The sequence below is a fragment of the Lissotriton helveticus genome, chromosome 3_1 (assembly GCF_964261635.1).
Source record: "Lissotriton helveticus chromosome 3_1, aLisHel1.1, whole genome shotgun sequence".
Taxonomy (NCBI): domain Eukaryota; kingdom Metazoa; phylum Chordata; class Amphibia; order Caudata; family Salamandridae; genus Lissotriton; species Lissotriton helveticus.
In genome coordinates this window covers 192,938,560-192,960,533 of record NC_136061.1, presented here as the reverse complement: position 1 = coordinate 192,960,533, position 21,974 = coordinate 192,938,560, and positions in this window count along the sequence as shown.

Sequence of the window (21,974 nt, the reverse complement as noted above, 5' to 3'; positions counted from 1 at the left end):
GAAGCACTTGCTTCCAAATACACCAGGATCAAGTTACTGTAATAATTTAACACAGTCGTAAATTGCAATTTACATCTGTTCAATTGAATTTAGCACTTTAAAACAGCCGCACCAGAGTACTTCACAGGTCTTTAAAAGTCGATTTCGCATTAACAAGGCTTTGTTTTTTTCACCCCTTCTTGAGACCCTGAATGTCTACTCTTCATATTGCTGGAAGAATTAGCCCCATGTTGCGCCTCAGTCCTCTGACCTGTGACTCCAGACACTCTCAGCCGAGCCCCCAGCAGCTGGAGCTGCAGCAGCCCCGGCTGAGACACACGCGCGAAGGTGAAGTGGTGGGGTGAAGTGCGCGCCCCACAGTTTGAAGACCTATGCAGTAGAGTGTCGTAGAGTGCAGCGGTGCAGAGTAGATTAGAATGGCTTAGAATGGATAGACAAAGAGTTCAGTGGTGAAGAGTACAGTGGTGCATAGTAGAGAGTAGAGTAGGATGGGGTAGAGTGCATTGGCATAGAACCGAGTGGTGTAGAGTAGAGAAGCGTCGAATGACCTGACATAGAATGGAGTGGTGCAGAGGAGCGTGCAGTGACTCAGTATGGAGTGGAGTAGTAGAGATGTGGAGTGGTGCAGAGCATAGTGCAGTGACGCAGTGTGTAGTGGAGTGGCATAGTATGGAGTGGTGCAAAGTAGAGTGCAGTGTTGTGGAGAGGTGCAGCCGAGTGTAGTTTGGTAAATTAAGCATACATATTGTGGTAGCGCACTGCCATTACAGACAACACATATTCATTTGAAATAACCATTTCATTTGCACACACATACTGATAAAAGTATACAGCGCACAAACGATAATGTGTGGATTTGTCATCACCTAGTGTATTGATTTGTTTTGATTGTATTAAAATATTTGTTTCCACCACACTTCAGAATGACCAAAATATGTGTTTAATTTTTGCTTTCTATATTCTTAAATATCTGCACAATTCATTTACAGATATTTACATTTTGATTTGGCTACAAAAAGAACGTAACCTTGTGCAGCACACCCGAGTAGCAAGCATAATTGTCACATAAATCTTCTTTCTTTGAAGTGAGAGAAAAAAAGTAAACACCAAGCTCCATGAAAGACAGTCTGACATGTAACCTCTCTCTATGAATGCTCAGCAAAAGTGACAAGATAAGAACAAGATTTAAAGACCTGTGCATAGAAATTCAATAGTGGTGGAAGAATACAGTAAATAGGGTTTGGGCAAGGGAACGGGCAAACTCAAGCTGGGCAGTCTAAAACAAGTGAAGCCAACAAATAGAAAGCAAGCAAATGTGAGTTACAAACTACAAAGCCAATGGTAAGCAATGGGCGGATGGCATTCCCAGGGAAGCTTTCCGAATGTTGGTAGCAAACCAGACAGCTGTGCTGTCGGGTTGGCTTCAACCGAAAAAGAAGAAGTGTAAAAGCCTAGAATTCTAAAATAGAGCAGGGACCGTATCTACAATTGCTGCTGCAGTGGCACAGTGGGCCAGAGACCTGTGGAGCCCCTTGAACCCTGATAATTGCTGCATTTTACTAAAAGAACTGCAGTCAAAGAAGCCATTTTCCTTGCTTGAACCAGGGCCAATGGCATGCTTGCTACGCTCCTGACAGAGAGGGTTATCTATGCATCAAATCGCAAACAAAATGACTTTAAAAGTTCTCATTTTATATTACAATTTTATTTAAAAAAGCACTGAACACCTGATCAGAAACGTGATAGAATCCACTATATATTCAAAAGATCTAGAAAAAACATAAAACAAATAGATATATGAAAAATATAGATTTTGAGGGCATTGTCCAAATGACTTCCAACTCTGACTTCCTTTCTCTGTCGGTAAAAAACCTCCCTTAGAAGTGAAATAATAAATATGTTGGGAAGGCAGGCGAACCCTGGTAGCTTCTTGCCTGAGCAAAGGGGGAAAGACATATAGGGGAGCCGGGATCTATGTATTACTGTGGGCCACTGTGGAGCAGATTGATAAGAGCTTGAGACAAAGATGCCTCCTCAAGGCCTGTAAGATGTGGCTTTCACAGTGTGCAGGCACAAGTTGCATTAGGCACCTGAAAATGGGCAGGGAGACTAGGCTGCTTTTATTTTCAGTTTTTCTTTAAAATCTTTATTCGATCTGTTTACAAATAGATCTTAAAAGCAGAATTTCATCATGACATACTGATCTCATAAAAACCGTAGAAAACAATTAAGAAACATTCTTAAAATGAGGTGCCCCTCGTAGCTCATTAAGATAACGAACCCCACGACTTTCTGATCCTTATGCATGCCCACAAGAATGATGCGACCGAAAAACATACATAGGGGTTAGGTAGGGATTTTAACAAGCATTTGCAATGCAATAGGTCTCGCAATAACGCGAGTCTGAACTATTAGCATTGTAAATGATAATGCCCTTTATTTTTGCGTTCTGGTTTTTGGAACATAAATAAAAGGCTTTGTCATTTACAAGGCCTATAGCTTAAATTTGCGTTAAAACGAGACCTATTGCATTGCAATGGTGGTGGTGCTGCTGCGTTTTCTCTGAATCTGCACTCTGAATCTGCACCCACAATCTGCACTCTGAATCTGCACTCTGAATCTGCACCCACAATCTGCACTCTGAATCTGCACCCACAATCTGCACTCTGAATCTGCACCCACAATCTGCACCCACAATCTGCACCCACAATCTGCACCCTGAATCTGCACTCTGAATCTGCACTCTGAATCTGCACTCTGAATCTGCACCCACAATCTGCACCCACAATCTGCACCCACAATCTGCACCCTGAATCTGCACCCACAATCTGCACCCACAATCTGCACCCACAATCTGCACCCACAATCTGCACCCACAATCTTCACCCACAATCTGCACCCACAATCTGCACCCACAATCTGCACCCTGAATCTGCACCCACAATCTGCACCCTGAATCTGCACCCTGAATCTGCACAATGAATCTGCACCCTGAATCTGCACTCTGAATCTGCACTCTGAATCTGCACCCACAATCTGCACCCACAATCTGCACCCACAATCTGCACCCTGAATCTGCACTCTGAATCTGCACCCACAATCTGCACCCACAATCTGCACCCACAATCTGCACTCTGAATCTGCACCCACAATCTGCACCCACAATCTGCACCCACAATCTGCACCCACAATGTGTGAGTGGCGTTGCGTGTGTGAGTGGCGTTGCGTGTGTGAGTGGCGTTGCGTGTGTGAGTGGCTTTGCGTGTGTGAGTGGCGTTGCGTGGGTGAGTGGGGTTGCGTGTGTGAGTGGGGTTGCGTGTGTGAGTGGCGTTGCGTGTGTGAGTGGCGTTGCGTGTGTGAGTGGCGTTGCGTGTGTGAGTGGCGTTGCGTGTGGGAGTGGCGTTGCGTGTGTGAGTGGCGTTGCGTGTGTGAGTGGCGTTGCGTGTGTGAGTGGCGCTGCATGTGTGAGTGGCGCTTGCATGCTTGATAAACAACTTACACGTCTTCTAATGGACTGAAAGGGCTGCAAGGAGGTATAATAATAATAAAAAGAGCCAGAATGGATCAAGGGAGCAGCAGGGCAGGGGGAGAAAGGAGGGGTTATTTTGCGAGGCTTCTGGCGGGGGGTGGGGCGGGGGGGATTGAAAGGAGGGGCAGCGGAATGCGTGCGAGGGGAGGAGAAGTGTGGCAGGCAGATGTGCGGCCTGGTGAGGGGGCGGGAATGCGAGCCTGGTGGGGGCAGGCGGATTACGGAGATGCTCGTGCTTGTGTGGTACTGACTGTGCAGTGCACTATGAAAAAACAAGCGTGGTATCCCTATCGGCGCTCTCTTGCGAGCACCATCTGGGCTCGCTCGGTGCAACATGGGGCTAGCAGAACCTTTTCCAGATCTCCATTTCACTTCCAGTGCAGCTCCACCGCCACTTTATAAGTTAACTTTCCAGACACCTTTTGTTCCCCTGAAGTAGGCAGCAGTTTTCTAGATTTATCCTGGATTTCAAGCAGTTTCCCAACAAACTGCAACGATTTAAAAAATGTTTTTTTTAAAAAGTCGGGTAAAGTGTTCAGTGGTGAGTAAGGCATCTCATTTGCACCTAAGGAGAGCGATAACTACAAAAAACCTACCACGAACAGCTGCATATTGGCCGGATTCATGATTGTTTTCTAAATAGCACTCTACGAGCTTGCACACTAAAAGTAATTCCAAACTGGCTTGTGGTGGCGCTTGAGGCAAGGCGGGTGCGGCGGTGTGTGGAGAGCTAGCAGGCTGCCTTTTAATTTATTTGGTTAAATTCCGAGCCTAGCTGACGGACGGGCAGGAAGAGACGCTGCAGGGACGGCAACAAACTGCAACGATTTAAAAAATGTTTTTTTTAAAAAGTCGGGTAAAGTGTTCAGTGGTGAGTAAGGCATCTCATTTGCACCTAAGGAGAGCGATAACTACAAAAAACCTACCACGAACAGCTGCAAATTGGCCGGCTTCATGATTGTTTTCTAAATAGCACTCTACGAGCTTGCACACTAAAACTAATTCCAAACTGGCTTGTGGTGGCGCTTGAGGCAAGGCGGGTGCGGCGGGTGCTTACATTGTTTAAAATTATGGCATCTTAAAATAGGGAGAAAATCCGCTTCTCTTTCTCTTTGATAACGTTTGGAGAAAAGTACCAAATGTAAATCTGTCTGAGAAGAGGCATTGTCACAGGGGCAAAGACTTAAATCGGCATGCTTGAACTTCCTCTCTGGAAACCCAAGCATCAATGAAATGAAGTTCAAGCGAAAGCGTAACAAAATAAATCTATGGTGGACTAGTGTAAAACGTGAAAGGTAAGAATGCCGCTGCCCGCGTCCCACGCAGGGGGACATTGGCAGGGCAGCCCTTTAGTGGCCACTAGCCCAGCCCCTCCCCCTTGTTTTCTCCTTGCGCGCTTGGGTTGGGAGGGGATCCAGGAAGCCCCCAGGCCCCTCCCAGGTACCTGCATGCCACTCCAGCCGGGGGAGGGCCTTCCCGGGGTGGGCGTGCCTGGTATAAAGGGCCTGGTCCGTCCTTGCTGCGACCTCTTCTTCCTGCCTCTGCCCAGTAGTCAGCCTCGGCGGGGCAGCGAGGGGCTGCCTGCCCTGGATCGCCCGTAAGATGACCCACTAATGTCATACTATGGTTGTATGATAATAAACCTGCAGCAGTTCTTTACCCATAAACAAAGTGTCTGGTGTATCATTCATGGGTAAAAATGTTTTCAAGTGCGGGGAGGAGCGGGTGACGGTGTGGGCACTATAAGCTTCCCCTGGGCTAGACGGAATGAGGGCATAGGCTCTAAATGATTTCATCTGCCTGTTCTTTTCCTTACGAGCAAAACTAGCCCTCGGTGTGAGTAGCTTGATTATTTTCTGTTTAGGGAACTTTCTGCAATTAGCGGGATCTCTATAAAGATCTACCTGCCCGATAGCGGAGAGTTCTGCTTCCAAATATCGGAGCCATCCGATCCTGCTACACGCATCCAGCCTCATACAATCCCCGATTATTCGTTGGGTTAAGTTGACCGTTGACCTTCGCCAGATGGAGTGCCCCAGCAGGATCGGCGCCATTCTGATAGAGTCAGAGAGGTAGGGGAGCCCTAATTCCAGATGTAAATTAAAGTTGGAGGCTGAGGATGGTAATGAGACCATGGACTTGAAAAAGATGTCTTCCTTTTTTGCAGTTGTTCAATTTGGGCCATCCCCCAAACGCCAGCCCCGTAGGTTACGGCCGCCTTTGTTTTAGCTTGGTATATGTTTTTAATTGTACCCACGGGACTCGCTCATAGCTTCTTAGTGAAACCTTTTATTGATTGAAGGCTTCTTTCGTTGGAAAGTAACAATGGACTACTGGTTAAAGTGAGCAGAAAACACTGAAGAATCAGGAGAGGAGGCTGTGGATGCCAAGCAGCTGAATGGGGAGAGCACTCAGGAGGGCCGGAAACCCAAGAGGTCACCTCGAGGCAATGAGGGAGTGAGCACCAATAGTCAGAAGGATGAGAGTGGAGAGATGAGCACTGCCAACAATGAGCTCAATGCACCTCAGTGCTGGAAGGCTGCGGTAACCCAAGTGAGTGGAAGTCGTAATAGGTGCTGGGGTGGAAAAGGCAGTAGAGGGACTTGCATCAATGGGCTTCTGTTAACTTTTTTTATTTGTTTACATAAAGCAGGTAACACAATAGCCTCAAATAGTATTAGGAAAGATATTAATTACCCTATGCTTGCGAGTAACAGGTGACTTGAGACTGCCTCTACACTAACTATATTTTCACAAACAGGTAGACGCCAATAGTAAGTGTCAGAAATGCAAATCTCCCCTTGCTTGTCAGATTTACTCCAAGATAGGTAACTGATCAAGGAATACTATCCTAGGGACCGCCCTGAAGAATCCCTTTCCCTGATATTAAACAACCTCCCACCAACTACTGAATAAGTGACAGGAAAAGATGGAGGCCTCATCCTACAGTTGAAATAATCTCACTGAGAAAAAACGAGTTTTCGTTTAAGGGAGTATTAGTCATTTTGTTTTAAATAACCTGTGGTTATGATTTTTTGTTCTCCAAGGGGCTGTTGGTGGCCACTGCACTGCCCCTGCCTACAAGAAGAAGAGAAGAAGTTCTTAGAAACAAGAAGTGGACCCGTCCACCTACCAGAGAATATCACCCGTCAGCCCAAAGACTATCTATCTATCTATCTATCTATCTATCTATCTATCTATCTATCTATCTACCTACCTACCTGCCTACCAATCTATCTCTCCTTCCTTACATGAACACACACTAATAAATCACCATTTCAACATACATAAATAAGCTTCTGAAGTCTTATTTTCAACCCACCATCCGAAAAGTGGTGTAAGAGGAAATTGAAACTTTTGTCCTCAATTAAGCTGCTGAGCAGGAAAAACTGGACATGGCAATGGAAAGGTTCATTCCCAACAGCATCAAAGAGAGACATTTCAGAAAGCCCTTCAAACTTAGTCTGAACAATTGGCTCCAAGTCAGGATTCTGCCATTGGAAGAATTACTGATGTTTTGGACCAGCAAAGTGGTTGTATCGTCACTCTTTCCGTGGTCGTGCAGAAATATAGCCTGGGAAGAGATCCTGGTTTCTTTTTAAAAAATATTTTTGAGAATTACTCACTCTGCAGAAGTTGTGGCTGAGGAGGGGATGGGGGTGGCAATATCTGGGGCCACTAGTTAATGACGATCTACAAACGGCTTACCAGGCAGCTAATACTAGGAAACTTACTCCATACGCTGACATAAAACGGAATATGCTTGAAGGATGAGGAGACAAGGAGACCTATGGAATTAGATTGAAACAACTAAAAGATACATCTGGAGATACACCACAAGCCTTCTTTTATAGGGTCAAAGACCTTGCAGAAACGGGGTTAAAATGTGAAACAGCGACAAAAGAAGAAATGCTAGTGAAGCTCTACCTGATGCAGTTTTTTAATTTCTTGCATATGCCCGTCTAGGGATAGTTAAAACAGCACAGTTATGTGACTTTGTCTACTGTGGTAGACATTGCTTCAGCTTTCAGATTTGAATAGAGCCTATGAAACCAGTATTGTGAAGAAAGAAAGAAATACTATAGGGAAAATGACCCCTCTAGGGAAAGTAGAAAAAACACAATTGATAAGAAAATGCGACCCAATAATTACACCTGTGAATAGAGGCATACTTTTACCACCCACAGGACCCCAATATTTCCAATGTGGAAATTGGGGTTACATCACAAGGCTTTGCAACTAAAAGAAAGCTGAGGAGCCCATGGAAATCAGGATCACTAAAAGGGTTATGTGTGTGGGAAGATAGGAAACATTGTGGTTTCAATACCCATTTAAGGTGACTGGCCAGTCCGTAGAGGCATTACGTGGCAAACCCCCTTAGGCAGCCTATGAAAGCTTCTCAGACTACAGAAATGAGTACTGCCCCTATAAAAGGAACTGTTAAAATAGGATGTGAAGGCGGTTAACAGAAATAGTACCCTTTAGTTAAACCAAATATTTAAAGGAAAGTGTAACAGCCTACTCCAATGAAAGTTGTGGAAACGTCCTCATTATCTTATTTTAAGAACTGATTATTCAAAATGTGCAACGCTCCTACAAGACAGTCTAGAGAAAGCAGCAAAGCAGCTGAAGGGGTCACTCTGTTACAGAAGAATGAGAGATTCCATCTACAAAGCAGAAGAAATCTAGGCAAGAAAAAAAATACGGCTATATCACATGGAGTCCCTTCCACTCCTGTTTTAGGGGTCGATTATGATGTCGGTCTGAAAGCATTCCGACCAAATCGTTTCGGAATGGTTTCCGACCAAATCGGATTTGGGGCATCCGACCGACCAATTAGAATGGCTGTGAACACCGCCCGGTCTGGCTCCCATTGACCTCAATGGGAGCCGGCGTTCCAACCGACTACAAAGGCTCTCCTTGAAGAAAGGGGTGATTGCCGAAAATCGTGCACCCTGTGGCAGGCATCCCAAAGTGACTGCCACGCTTTGCATTGTTGGAAAGGGTGACCATAATTATCCCCACGGGCCTGATTCGGAGGCCCCCAGGTGAAGGGGGGCCTGCTAAGGTACCCCAAAGTCAGATTCCGGCAGCAGATCCATGTCAGAACAACCAATTCAGAAAGGCTGTCCGAATCCCACATCCAAATCCCTCAGTCGGGAACGCGGTTCGTAGAGCTGTACTAGTCGGCTCCGACTGACTCAGTTACTCCGAATCCCATTCGGAACAGAGTCGGACAGTCCAAACGGTTTCCAAACATCATAATCGGTAGTTCGGAAATGTTTCCGATTCGGTCGGAAACAAGGCTCCTGAATCGGATTCGGACTAACCGAATACTGTTCGAAGCCTTTCCGACAGACATCATAATCGACCTCTTAGTCGGTAAAGGTAAGTGGGAAGCCGGGCTGCCCCCGAGGGAGGACCCTATCCTACATGATGTAGGAAGAGGGCTAATGAGGAAGAAAGTCATGAGGAGGTAGGCTTCAATTTTTCAAGAAAAAAGTTTTTTATACAGAAATGGGGTAAAGCGAATCTGTTCAGTTAATAGATCCTCCAACCTTTTAGGGGAGAAAGTTTTTCTCTTGCCCATCGCTTTTTGTTAGCAGGCCGTTTCAGGAGGGAGAAAATGGAAAAAATGATATTAAAGATTTTTTTATGGCCAGGAATCTTTGCCCAAATTTGACAATATGGTGTGAGATTTGACAAAGGATTCGTTGGCATCAGCCCCCTGTAACCGAAAGTGAAGACAAAAACTCAATGCTGCCATACGGCAACTTCAGATCTCTGCTAAGGTGTGAAGGTCTTCTGCAGTTGACAGTGAGTTATGATCCATCAAAGAAGATATGAAGTTTTTTCTGGAAGATGTAAAGATAATCTGCGTGCTGATACTAACCACAGACACAAGTGCTTGAGCAACATTAAAAATAACCACACTGAGATGTGAGACAACATTGAAGAAACACGGGTCGTTTTGCTAGAGTTTGTTGTTCTTTGTGGGCAATCACAGGAGGCTTGTTATTGCATCTGCAAGCAGAATGGCTGAGTAAGTTAAACGGTCACTTTTGACAAGCAGTGGTTGACAGGTCACACATTCAACTACAGAGAACCCGACTCAGCCTTCCATTTGTAAACGGAGTACCATTAAACAGGATAAAAGTAACATGTGAGCTGTATGAAGAGTTACAAAAAATGGGGGCGTGGCTTGAGCGCCGCACAAGATGGCGGCTTAACTGCGGAGCTCCGCTGTTCGAGCGCCGATATCAGCGATTTCTGCTGTATATCCCGGATTCTCGCAGATGCCGTGACACTTTTCCAGCGCCGGAGCATGAGGTGAGCAGAATAATACCAACTGCGTCCCTCAACTCCGTTCCATTGCGCATTTTTTCTTCATGACGCGGCTCGCTATTTCGGCGGCCGCCATTTTCGCAACTACCGCGTTTCTCCTCAGCTGGTGAATGTTTTGTTTTGCACGCCACAGCGCCTCCTCAGAACACTGCGAGGTATGAATATATATAAACGCGCATTTACCCCATAGCTCTCCACCGGCACCATTTCTTCTACGTTTCTTCACATCAAGTGCCTGTTTTCTTCACAATACTTGGCATTTCCACGCTGCATTTTTTCTACAAAGAAACGCTTCTCACAGCAATTTTACTTCACAGGCTAATGACATGCCTGCAACACTGTTTATTCATGAATGGAATGAAAACAGTTATTTTCATTTTGGCCAATGACTTTCTACTCAGACTTTCTCCCCATTACTAAGCTAGTCCTTGTGCTTGGGTTTTTACTATCATGTGGTAAATAATTTCTGGCACAGTTTTATAATCTTCTGGTGGAACTCATGCGGAGAGGCTGTGTGTGATATCACTAACTTTGGATCCTTCCTTCACGCATTATTCAGTACTTTATACTATCACAACAAATAGTGCCTTTATCCTTGCATCTGGAGTAGCGCTGCTATTTTGCTCCCTTGCCTTATATGGGGAAACTGCGCACCCTCAAGCTTACTGCTTCTAAAACCAAACTGCCTCCTTCCTCAGACTCTGATTCCACGACACAAAACATGGAGGACCTTGTTTCCACTAAACAGGATGTTACCCGTGGGGCAATTCCTAAATCTAATACCTCCAGTAAGCTTTTGCAACCTGGCTCTACAAAATGTCAGAAAAAAGGTCCTCCCTCTCCAGAATCCACATCGCACTCAGCATCCATGGATCTAATCCTTGAAGAACTCCGTGCGCTTAAACCCTTCATGGCTGAAACAACAAAAACCCTGCAATTTCTTCATGACAAATGGTCTTCTCTTGAATCGCGGGTTCTTTTGGTGGAACAATCCACGGAGACTCTTCAAACTTCATGTTCAAAAATTTCAATGTTGGAGAAGGATGTCTCTCTCTTAAGAAGGCAAACTGAGGAGTTGGAAAATAGAAATCGAAGAAATAATTTACGCCTTTACAATCTTCCGGAACTTACAGAAGGGTCCAATCCAACGGCCTTCTTCCAAACCTTCTTGCCAAAAATTTTGGACCTTCCCTCTTCTTCTTCACTTAATATTCAGCGTGCTCATAGACTTGGTCCAAAAGTTTCCACCAAACCCCGCGGAGTCATCATGCTGTTTCTGCAATATACTGACCTTCTTCAAGTTCTATCAGCAGCAAAAGCTAAGAAACAAGTTATGTGGGAAGGTCATCGCTTGTATCTTTCTCAGGATGTAGCTAAAGTAACAGCGGACCGACGGAAACAGTTCCTTGACCTGCGACCACGACTACGAGATCTTGGAGCCAGATTTGGTCTCCTCCACCCTTGCCTCTTCAAGGTCACTTACAAGGACAAGACAACAACTTTCGAAGATCCACATGTCCTTGAAGAGTTTCTCCGTCACCATGAAACCACCAACATGGACACTGCAAGACCTGTTTAATTATCCATGTGTTCTCCTGTCTGACTAAAATGTTCACCCTTTAGTTACCCTAGTGTACCTAGTTCGATTCCCTCCATCCTAATGTATACACCTTTTCCTTATATATATTGTCCTAGTACTGCGCAGTCTCTATGTTTGGTTTTCTCATGTACTCATAACTTCTCCTTCTCCATTTTTGTCTTTTTCCAGATCCTCTCCTCATGTTCTTCATCCCGGTGTATTTTTGCTCCCTTCAACTGACCCTAAGCTGATCCCTCAGGTGTTCGATGGCGTGAGTTTCTGTTGTTGATGTCGTCCTCTTCTGGCGTCGTCACCCCTCAATTCTCATCTGTATTTGTTGTTATGTTTCTACTTCTTTCCACCTTTTTTCTATTCTCTCTAGTGTCCTTTCTCTCTATCTTCTCTCTCTGCTCTTTTCTCGTCTTTCCAACTACCTTACTCTTGATTTTCTCTCTTTATATATTTCTCTTACAGATTCTCTTTCGCAGTCTCATTACTTCATCCCATTCCTCTCCATTCAATTTCTTTTCTTTTCCTTCTGCATCTCTTGTTATCATTTTTTCTTAATATATTAAATTCCGAGTAGTTACTTGGAATGTTAAGGGTTTAAATAACCCTATTAAACGTCAAAGAGTTTTAACACATTTGACTAGACTTAAAGCAGATGTAGCCCTCCTCCAAGAATCCCACCTTACAGACACGGAGGCTACCAAACTTAAACGTTCTTGGGTGGGTCATGTTTTTTACTCTCCCGCTTTAGGTAAGAAAAATGGTACAATTATATTATGCCATAAAAAGTTAGCTGTTTCAGTTACTTCACAAGAATGCGATGTTAATGGTCGTTGGGTTCTCGTAAATTTTCTTATTGATAACATCCCTTTAGTTATTTTTAATGTTTATGCTCCTACAGGTGTTGATAAAATGTTTTGGCCTGCTATTTCTGATAAGCTTGTAACTCTTAATGAAAAATATGTTATTTTTGGTGGTGATTGCAACCAAGTTTTTGATCCCTTCCTAGATAAAAATTCAAAAGTTAAATTTGTTCCCTCCAAAATGCATTCCCAATTTGTCACATCTATACGTAATAACGCTTTAGTTGACATTTGGAGGCTATGTAACCCTGCCCTTAGAGAGTATACCTTTTACTCCCCCACCCATCACTCCCAATCCCGTATTGATTACCTTTTTCTAAGCAAACCCCTAGCACAACTTGCTACTCATTCAGATATAGGTTCCATTTTAATTTCGGATCACGCTCCTGTTTTTGTAGATGTGGACCTTATCCCATTCTCCCCTCACTCAGGTCGTTGGCGCTTTAATAATTCCTTACTCCTTGATTCCAATTTTTGCACTCGTTTTACTTCCTTTATCACCGAGTTTTTTACACTCAACCATCTCCCGGAATCCTCCTTTCACATGATATGGGACTCATTCAAAGCGGCTGCAAGGGGTTTCATAATTAATTTTGTTTCCCAAAAGAAAAAGCAATCTATCTCCAAGTCAACTCAAATTTTAGATAAAATTAAAAAGCTAGAATATATCTATTATAACTCTACCTCTGAATCTTCCCTTCGTGAACTTATATCTGCCAAAATTGAATTTAATAAACATACCACCAATACTGCCTCGAATTCTCTCCTTAAATGCAACTCCCGCTATTATGGCGGACAAAACAAAATGGGCAAACTTCTGGCAAACTATCTCAAAATACGTACTGAAAGAACTAAAATTGAATCCCTACAAGGCTCAGCTGGTGTTTCTCTGTTTAAAGACAAGGAAATATTGGCTCAATTTGTTTCATTTTACAAAACTCTTTATACTCCCGAATCTACTCCTAACCCTAATGATCTTCTCACATATTTTCAAGATATTCCTTCCCCGGACTCTTCTCACATTGACTTCCAACCGTTGGATTTGGACATCACCATCTCTGAAATTTCACGTGCAGTCTCTGTTCTTCGTCACGGTAAAGCACCTGGACCCGATGGTTTTACCATTGAATTCTACCAACATTTCTCTTCCCTTCTTCTCCCTAAGCTCCTTTTGTTATTTCAATCGTTCTCGAATTCCGGATCCTCTCAGGGAACTTTCCAAGAAGCATTAATCTGTCTGATCCCCAAACCAGATAAAGATCACACCCTTTGTAAACATTATCGTCCTATCTCCCTAGTAAACACTGATTATAAAATTTTTGCCAAAATTGTAGCTCTTAGATTAGATCCTCTACTACCAGAAATCATTGGCCCTGAACAGTCCGGATTCGTTAAAGGTCGTTTATCATCGGACAATTCCCGTGTTTTCTTTAACATTCTGAGCAAAGCCCCCTCCCTACCTACTCCCCTTGCTGCTATCTCTCTGGACGCCGAGAAAGCATTTGATCGGATAGGTTGGGATTTTATGTTTCAAGCACTTCGTTGGTTTGGTTTTCCTTCTAAATTTATTTCTCTTATTTCCTTACTTTATTCTAGTCCCCACGCTTCAATTTTTGCAAATGGTATAACTTCAGATTACTTTCCTCTACAAAGAGGGGTACGTCAAGGTTGTCCTCTTTCACCTCTCTTGTTTATTTTAGCCCTAGAGCCCTTTTTAACTAAAATTCGTCTTGATGATAATATTACTGGCTTTCAATATGGTTCTCAAAAACAAGTTAAATTATCAGTATACGCGGATGATATTTTATTTTATTGTTCAAACCCCCAAAAGACTCTTCCTTCCTTCCTCAATCAAGTTTCTTCATTTTCCGCTGTTTCAGGTTATCGTCTCAATACTGACAAATGTGAAATTTTGCCCTTAAATCTCTTATGTCAAAAACATCTCTTTGACTCCTCGGGATTTTCTTGGCAACCCTCTAAGATTAAATATCTAGGTGTTTGGTTTGCTCCCCGCCTCCCTGACACACTTAAGTTTAATTTTGAATCTCTATATACTAAAATCAACACATCCATTGCTCGATGGAACCCTCTCTTCCTTTCTTGGTGGGGACGTTTGGACTCCATCAAAATGATGCTCGCACCTTTGGTTCTGTACACTATCTCCATGATTCCAATTCGCATTCCTGACCATTATTTCAAGTCGATAGATTCTCTTCTAACAAAATTTCTATGGAAGGGTAAAAAATCTAGAATTGCTCTTTCTCTTTTGAAAAAAGACAAGTCCACAGGCGGAATCAAGTTCCCTAACTTTAAGTCATATCATAATGCTTTCTCCTTAAAGCAAGCCATACGTTGGCTCTCCTCAGATCTTCCTCATATTCCTCCTTTATGGCTTACGTTAGAATCTTCTTTACTCCATCCTTATGATTTCACAGAAGTTCTCTCCTTTTCCTCTAATGTATCATCTCTTCGTTCCCCCATTTTTTCTCATTCCTGTTCTCTTCCTTGTCCCTACGTACTATCCACTTATCCTTCGACTTCCTCTACTCATGCTCAACCTGGCATAATAAATTCTTTAAAATTCGTAATCGCTCCTTATATTGGAAAACTTGGCATTCTTGTGGTTTAAAATGGATTTCCCAACTCCTTTCTAATAATCAACCGCTTCCCTTTCAGCATCTTCAAACACAATTTTCACTGCCATCCTCTTCCCATAAACAGTACTTACTATTGATTCCTTCCCTTACCCAATATCTTGCTTCACTTCCAATTACCAACTCTATTCCTGACACACATCTTTCAATTTCTAATGCTCTCGATCAACCCCGATCTGCTTCATTTATATATAAATCTTTGCAGTCCTATACAGACCGTACTAAATCTAAGGTTGAGTTGGCTTGGGAAAAAGATTTGTCTCAAATTTGGTCATTCACTTTATGGGATAAAATCTGGTCCAAAATTCACAATACTTCCAGAGCTGCAAACACTACACAAACTTTATTTTTTATATATAACCGTACACTTTTTACTCCATCAACTCTATCATCGTTTTCCCCAGATACTCCCTCCACATGTTGGTCCTGTCCTTGTCCCTTAGCTGATTTGAAACATATGTTATTTGATTGTCCTCACATTTTGCGTTTTTGGCACTTGGTTTGGTCCCAAATGCAAAAGATTTTCCACTTTACTTTTTCTTTTTCCATCATTCACATTTTCCTAGGATCTCTCTCTCCTGCATTTACCGGCTCCCATCACAAACATAAATTGCTCGATCTCTTAATAGCCATTGCTTTTCATCATATTACATCACACTGGAAACAGGCCAATGAAGTTTCCTTTACTGCTTGGTGGAATGCAGTTTGTTTTAACCACCGTCTAGACTCTAATTTTGTTACCCCCATTTCCTTAGCAATTAAACGTGACCTTCTATGGATCCCCATCACAGAATATCTATCTGAGATTACCAGACCTCCTCCCAACTCTCCAATACGTAATGTTGAAGTTCGTAAACCACCATAGATGCATTTTTCTTATTCGCTTGTAATGTTTTTTCATTCCATCTAATGTTTAGCATTTTCTTTATATGCTTTTTCTTATTCCAGATGATCCCCCTATTCCTTTGTGTTCCAGATATTTATTACGATTTTTATCTTTCTGTATGACATAATTTTACCACGTTGCCATAATTTGTAAGAGAGTTTTAGTTTTCTTAACTTATGATTGTCTCTTCACTTTCTGCCTTTGTCTGTTCTTATTTCAATAAACTTCAAACTTAAAAAAAAGAGTTACAAAAAATAAACAATCAATTTTAGTAGAAAGAGGTGCTTTTCTTTAAAATGCAGTTGTTAGTGAGCCACAATACGTGACATCTCCTTTAGTGAAGAGCGCAGACAAAGCACAATGAACGGAGTGCTTCTCATCATCCATCCTCAAACCTGCCCTCCAGTACCCTGTGGTACCCTTAGCCAGTCCCAGATAAAGCCAACACCAGAGGATGGAGGACACTGAGAGCTATTGGTACATTCACTACCAACTACCCTGGTTCATGGAGGTGAGGCCCTCTTAATGCCCTGTTGCCAGCATAGATGCTCAGCTCCTGGCAGTCAATCAGATTGTTTTCTCTCTACTTACAGTGGCATGCACGGCCCCAAACACATATGTTTGCTTACTTGCACACATTAGGTTTGGGGACTCTCTGCAAACACCCCTGAAAGCACTTTAGGTCACACCTTTCAGCGCAATGGCACTCAGGTCATCTCCTTTCCTCTTTCTTATTCCAAAAACTGGTGAACTTTCAGCGCAAGAGGACAAAATGCGAATGGGGTGACAAAAAACAAGAATATAATATAGGGGATCTCAATTTAGAGAGTGCCAACCCTTCTGATTGGTAGAGACAATGGCCAATGGTCTAGGTTCCCTTGGCCTAGGGCCAACCCCCAAATTAACACATCCTGTCTGCTTTGCTGGGACCTATAATCCCTCTGAACAACTTCTGTGGTTTCTCGGAAGGCTAAAGAGTTTTTTGAGTAGGCACAAACCCTATTAAGCCCATTTGGCAAATGTTTTTGTTATTTAATAATAAATTCCCAAGGCTAGAGTTTGGTCTTGAGAAACAAAATATAATTGAATCTGATGTGCAAGGAGCATTCCCCTGCACATGGGGGCCATTGAGTGATCTCCCTGCTGTGACTGCCACGCCTCTAATGGTGGTTATCTAGGCTGCACAGTCTAGCGACGGTCACCGGCAGCTCAGTGACAGTCAGTCGCAACGTGGTCAAGGCTTTGAATTGTCAGAGACAGCAGCAGTTCACCTACCTCTGAATGGCTGGGACAAACTGAGTGCGGCGGGAAATGTGTCTTACATCTAAAGGCGTTTCTACTAATTAAAAAAACACAAAATGAATGCTAACCAAGCATTGTCAAAGCCATTAGGTCCCGCCTATGCAAGAGCTATTGGCATTGCCAATATGTTTTAGTCATGTTGTACACCAGTGAGGCTGCTGTTCAGTATGGCTAAAACTTAGCGGGGTAAAGGAGAGTGGCGTGGAATGGTGTCGTAGAGTGGAGTAGAGTGGAGTGTTATGGACGGTGTGGAGAGTCGTGGAATGGCATGGAGTGGTGTAGAGTGGTGAAGATTAGAGTTGAGTGGCATGCAGTAGAGCGAAGTGGAGAGTCATGGAGTGTCATAGAGTGGAGTAGAGTGCTGTGGAGTGCCGTGGAGGGAGAAGAGTGTCAGAGTCGAACCGCTTAAAGTGAAGTAGAGTTGAGTGGCGTTGAGTGGAGTAGAGTGTCAGAGTGGAGTAGGGTGTTGTAGAGTGGAGTGGGATAGAGTGTTGTAGAGTGGTGTAGAGCACAGTGGGGTGGCATAGAGGGTGTTGCATAGAGTGTTGTAGAGTAGAGTGGTGTAGAGCAGAGTGGATTGTTCTAGAGTGGAGTGGCATAGAGTGGGGTAATGTAGGAGAGTGAAATGGCATAGAGTGTTGTAGAGCTGAGTGGCATAGAGTAGAATGGAGTACCATAGAATGTCAAACTGGAGCAGCATAGAGTGGAGTGTCATACAGTGGAGGAGTGGAGTAAAGTGGAGTAGATTGGAGTAGTGTGTCATAAAACAGAGAGGAGTATAGTGGCATGGAGTGGGGGTGTCAAAGAATGGAGTAGAGAGTCATAGAGTGGAGTGTCGTGTAGTGGAGTGTCGTAGAGTGAAGTGTTGTAGACTTGACTTGAGTGAAGTGGCGTAAAGTACAGTGGTGCAGAGTAGATTGGTGTAGAGTGCATTGGTTTTGAGTTAAGTGGTGTAGAGTCCATTGGGGAAGAGTGCAGTGATTCAGAGTAGAGTGCTGCTGCATACAGTGGTGCAGTGGTGAATAGTAGAGTGGTGTAAAGGGCACTGGCATAGCGCAGATTAGAGTGGCATAGAGTTCAGTGGCATAATGCAATGTTGCAGAGCAGAGTGTCATAGAACGCAATGGTGTAAAGTCGGGTAGTGTAGAATGAAGTGGTATAGAGTAGAGTGTTGCAGAGTAGAGTATAGTGGCACACAGAGCAGTGGTGCAGAGTAAATTGGCGTAGAGTGCATGGCATAGAGTGTATTGGTTTTGAGTAAAATGGTGTAGAGTGCATTGGCGTAGAGTGCAGTGGCAGAGGTGTAGAGTAGAATGGTGTAGAGTGCAGTGGGGTGGAGTAATGCAGGGTAGATTGCAGTGACATGGAGTGTCATAGTGTGGAATGACGCAGAGGGTAATGGCTTAGAGTGGCATAGAGTGGCTTAGAGTCGATTGTTTCAGAGTAGAGTGAAGTGTCAGAGTGCAGTGGCATACAGTAGAGTGTCGTAGAGTGCAGCGGTTGAGAGTAGATTAGAATTGCTTAGAGTGGATAGACAAAGAGTGCAGTGGTGAAGAGTGCAGTGGTGCATAGTAGAGAGTAGAGTAGGATGGGGTAGAGTGCATTGGCAGAGAACCGAGTGGTGAAGAGTAGAGAAGCGTCTAATGACCTGACAGAGAATGGAGTGGTGCAGAGGAGATTGCAGTGACTCAGTATGGAGTGGAGTGGTAAAGATGTGGAGTGGTGCAGAGCATAATGCAGTGACGCAGTGTGGAGTGGAGTGGTATAGTATGGAGTGGTGCAAAGTAGAGTGCAGTGTTGTGGAGAGGTGCAGTCGAGTCGAGTTTGGTAAATTAAGCATGCCTAGGGTGGTAGCGCACTGTCATTACAGACAACACATATTCATTTGAAATAACCATTGCATTTGCACACACATACTGATAAAAGTATACAGCGCACAAACGATAATGTGTGGAATTGTCATCACCTACTGTATTGATTTGTTTTGATCGTATTAAAATATTTCTTTCCAGAGCACTTCAGAATTACCAAAATATGTGTTTCATTTTTGCTTTCTATCAGCCTGATTCATGTACATGCCGTTTTGCGTGTCCCTAATAGCGAATCATAGCGATTCGCTATTGAGGACACGCAAAACGGCATTCATGTAGGAATTGCTACTTAAATAGCGATTCCTACATGTTCTTTATTTGCGAGTAGCAATTTGCTACTCGCAAATACTCCCCATTCATTCCTATGGGCCAAGAGGCCCATAGGAATGATTGGGGATTTGCGAGTAGCAATTTGCTACTCGCAACTGAGATAGCGATTTTAAGGGTGCCAGGGGTGTCCAAAGGACGCCCTGTAGCACCCCTAAAATGCTCTTTTGGACAGGTGTTGCGCACACACATGTCCAAAGGACATGTGTGTGTGCTACATGCAACTTTGAAAAATGCTTTTAAAAGCATTTTTCTGAGTTTTTGCTATTTACCGACAGGTCTGACCTGTCGGTAAATAGCGGCCCCAAAAGTCCAAAATCGCTATTTTGTTTTGTGTCATGAATAGCATTTGAGGAATCTCTATTAGAGATTCCTTAAATGCCATTCCACGCAAATATGCGAATTCTTACATAGCGATTTTTGCATTTGGTATCATGAATACCAAATGCAAAAATCGCACTCGCAAAGGGCCAGATTCTCAGAATCTGGCCCTTTGCGAGTGCAATTTACCTACATGAATCAGGCTGTATATTCTTAAATATCTGCACAATTCATTCACAAATATTTACATTTTGATTTGGCTAGAAAAAGAACATAACCTTGTGCAGCACACCCAAGTAGCAAGCATGATTGTCACATAAATCTTCTTTCTTTGAAGTCAGAGAAAGAAAAGTAAACACCAAGCTCCATGAAAGACAGAGTCTGACATGTAACCTCTCTCTATGAATGCTCAGCAAATGTGACAAGATAAGAACAAGATTTAAAGACCTGTGCATAGAAATTCAAAAGTGGTGGAAGAATACAGTCAATAGGGTTTGGGGAAGGGAACGGGCAAACTCAAGCTGGGCAGCCTAAAACTAGTGAAGCCAACAAATAGAAAGCAAGCAAATGTGAGTTACAAACTACAAAGCCAATGGTAAGCAATGGGCGGATGGCATTCCCAGGGAAGCTTTCCGATTGTTGGTAGCAAACCAGACAGCTGTGCTGTAGGGTTGGCTTCAACCAAAAAAGAAGAAGTGTAAAAGCCTAGAATTCTAAAATAGAGCAGGGACCGTATCTACAATTGCTGCTGCAGTGGCACAGTGGGCCAGAGACCTGTGGAGCCCCTTGAACCCTGATACTTGCTGCATTTTACTAAAGAACTGCAGTCAAAGAAGCCATTTTCCTTGCTTTAACCAGGGCCAATGACATGCTTGCTATGCTCATGACAGAGAGGGTTATCTATGCATCAAATCGCAAACAAAATGACTTTAAAAGTTCTCATCTTATATTACAGTTTCATTTAAAAAAGCACTGAACACCTGATCAGAAACGTGATAGAATCCACTATATATTCAAAAGATCTAGAAAAAACATAAAACATAAAATGATCTTAAAATAAGAAATTCTGGGGTGTGGCTTGCCGAGCGAAGATGACGGTCACACCTTGAGTGCGCTCCCGGACCCCTCCACCATCTGCTCGCCATCCGCCCAAGGAGAGAGCCATCCAGCCTTCCCTTGCAGACTGGTTGCCCGCCACGGGCCTGGCCGCAACCCTTGCTGCAGAATTCTACAGAGGGAAGGCTTCAGAGGCGGACCAGACGGCGGATGGGCCTCGGCCCTAAAATGGCAGGCCAACCTCTGTGGCTGGCGGGCTCGGCGGCTCCTAGTTGTGGTGTGCCCCGTGGTGTCCGATCCGGCACTGGGAGGCGCCCTCCTTTGCAGAGGAGGTCCGATGGTGCGCTATCTATCTATCTATCTATCTTATCTATCTACCTACCTACCAATCTATCTATCCTTCCTTACATGAACACAAACTAATAAATCACCATTTCAACATACATAAATAAGCTTCTGAAGTCTTATTTCCAACCCACCATCCCAAAAGTGGTGTAAGAGGAAATTGAAACTTTAGTCCTCAATTAAGCTGCTGAGCAGCAAATACTGGACATGGCAATGGAAAGGTTCATTCCCAACAGCACCAAAGAGAGACATTTCAGAAAGCCCTTCAAACTTAGTCTGAACAATTGGCTCCAAGTCAGGATTCTGCCATTGAAAGAATTACTGATGTTTTGGACCAGCAAAGTGGTTGTATCGTCCCTCTTTCAGTGGTCGTGCAGAAATATAGCCTGGGAAGAGATCCTGGTTTCTTTTTAAAAAATATTTTTGAGAATTACTCACTCTGCAGAAGTTGTGGCGGAGGAGGGGATGGGGGGGTGGCAATATCTGGGGCCACTAGTTAATGACGATCTACAAACGGCTTACCAGGCAGCTAATACTAGGAAACTTACTCCATACACTGACATAAAACGGAGTATGCTTGAAGGATGAGGAGGCAATGAGGAGGTCTATGGAATTCGATTGAGACAATTAAAGGATACATGTGGAGATACACCACAAGCTTTTATAGGGTCAAAGACCTTGCAGAAACGTGGTTAAAATGTGAAACAGCGACAAAAGAAGAAATGCTAGTGAAAATCTACCTGATGCAGTTTTTTAATTTCTTGCATATGCCCGTCTAGGGATAGTTAAAACAGTTACTGTGGTAGACATTGCTTCAGCTTTCAGATTTGAATAGAGCCTATGAAACCAGTTTTGTGAAGAAAGAAAGAAATACTATAGGGAAAATG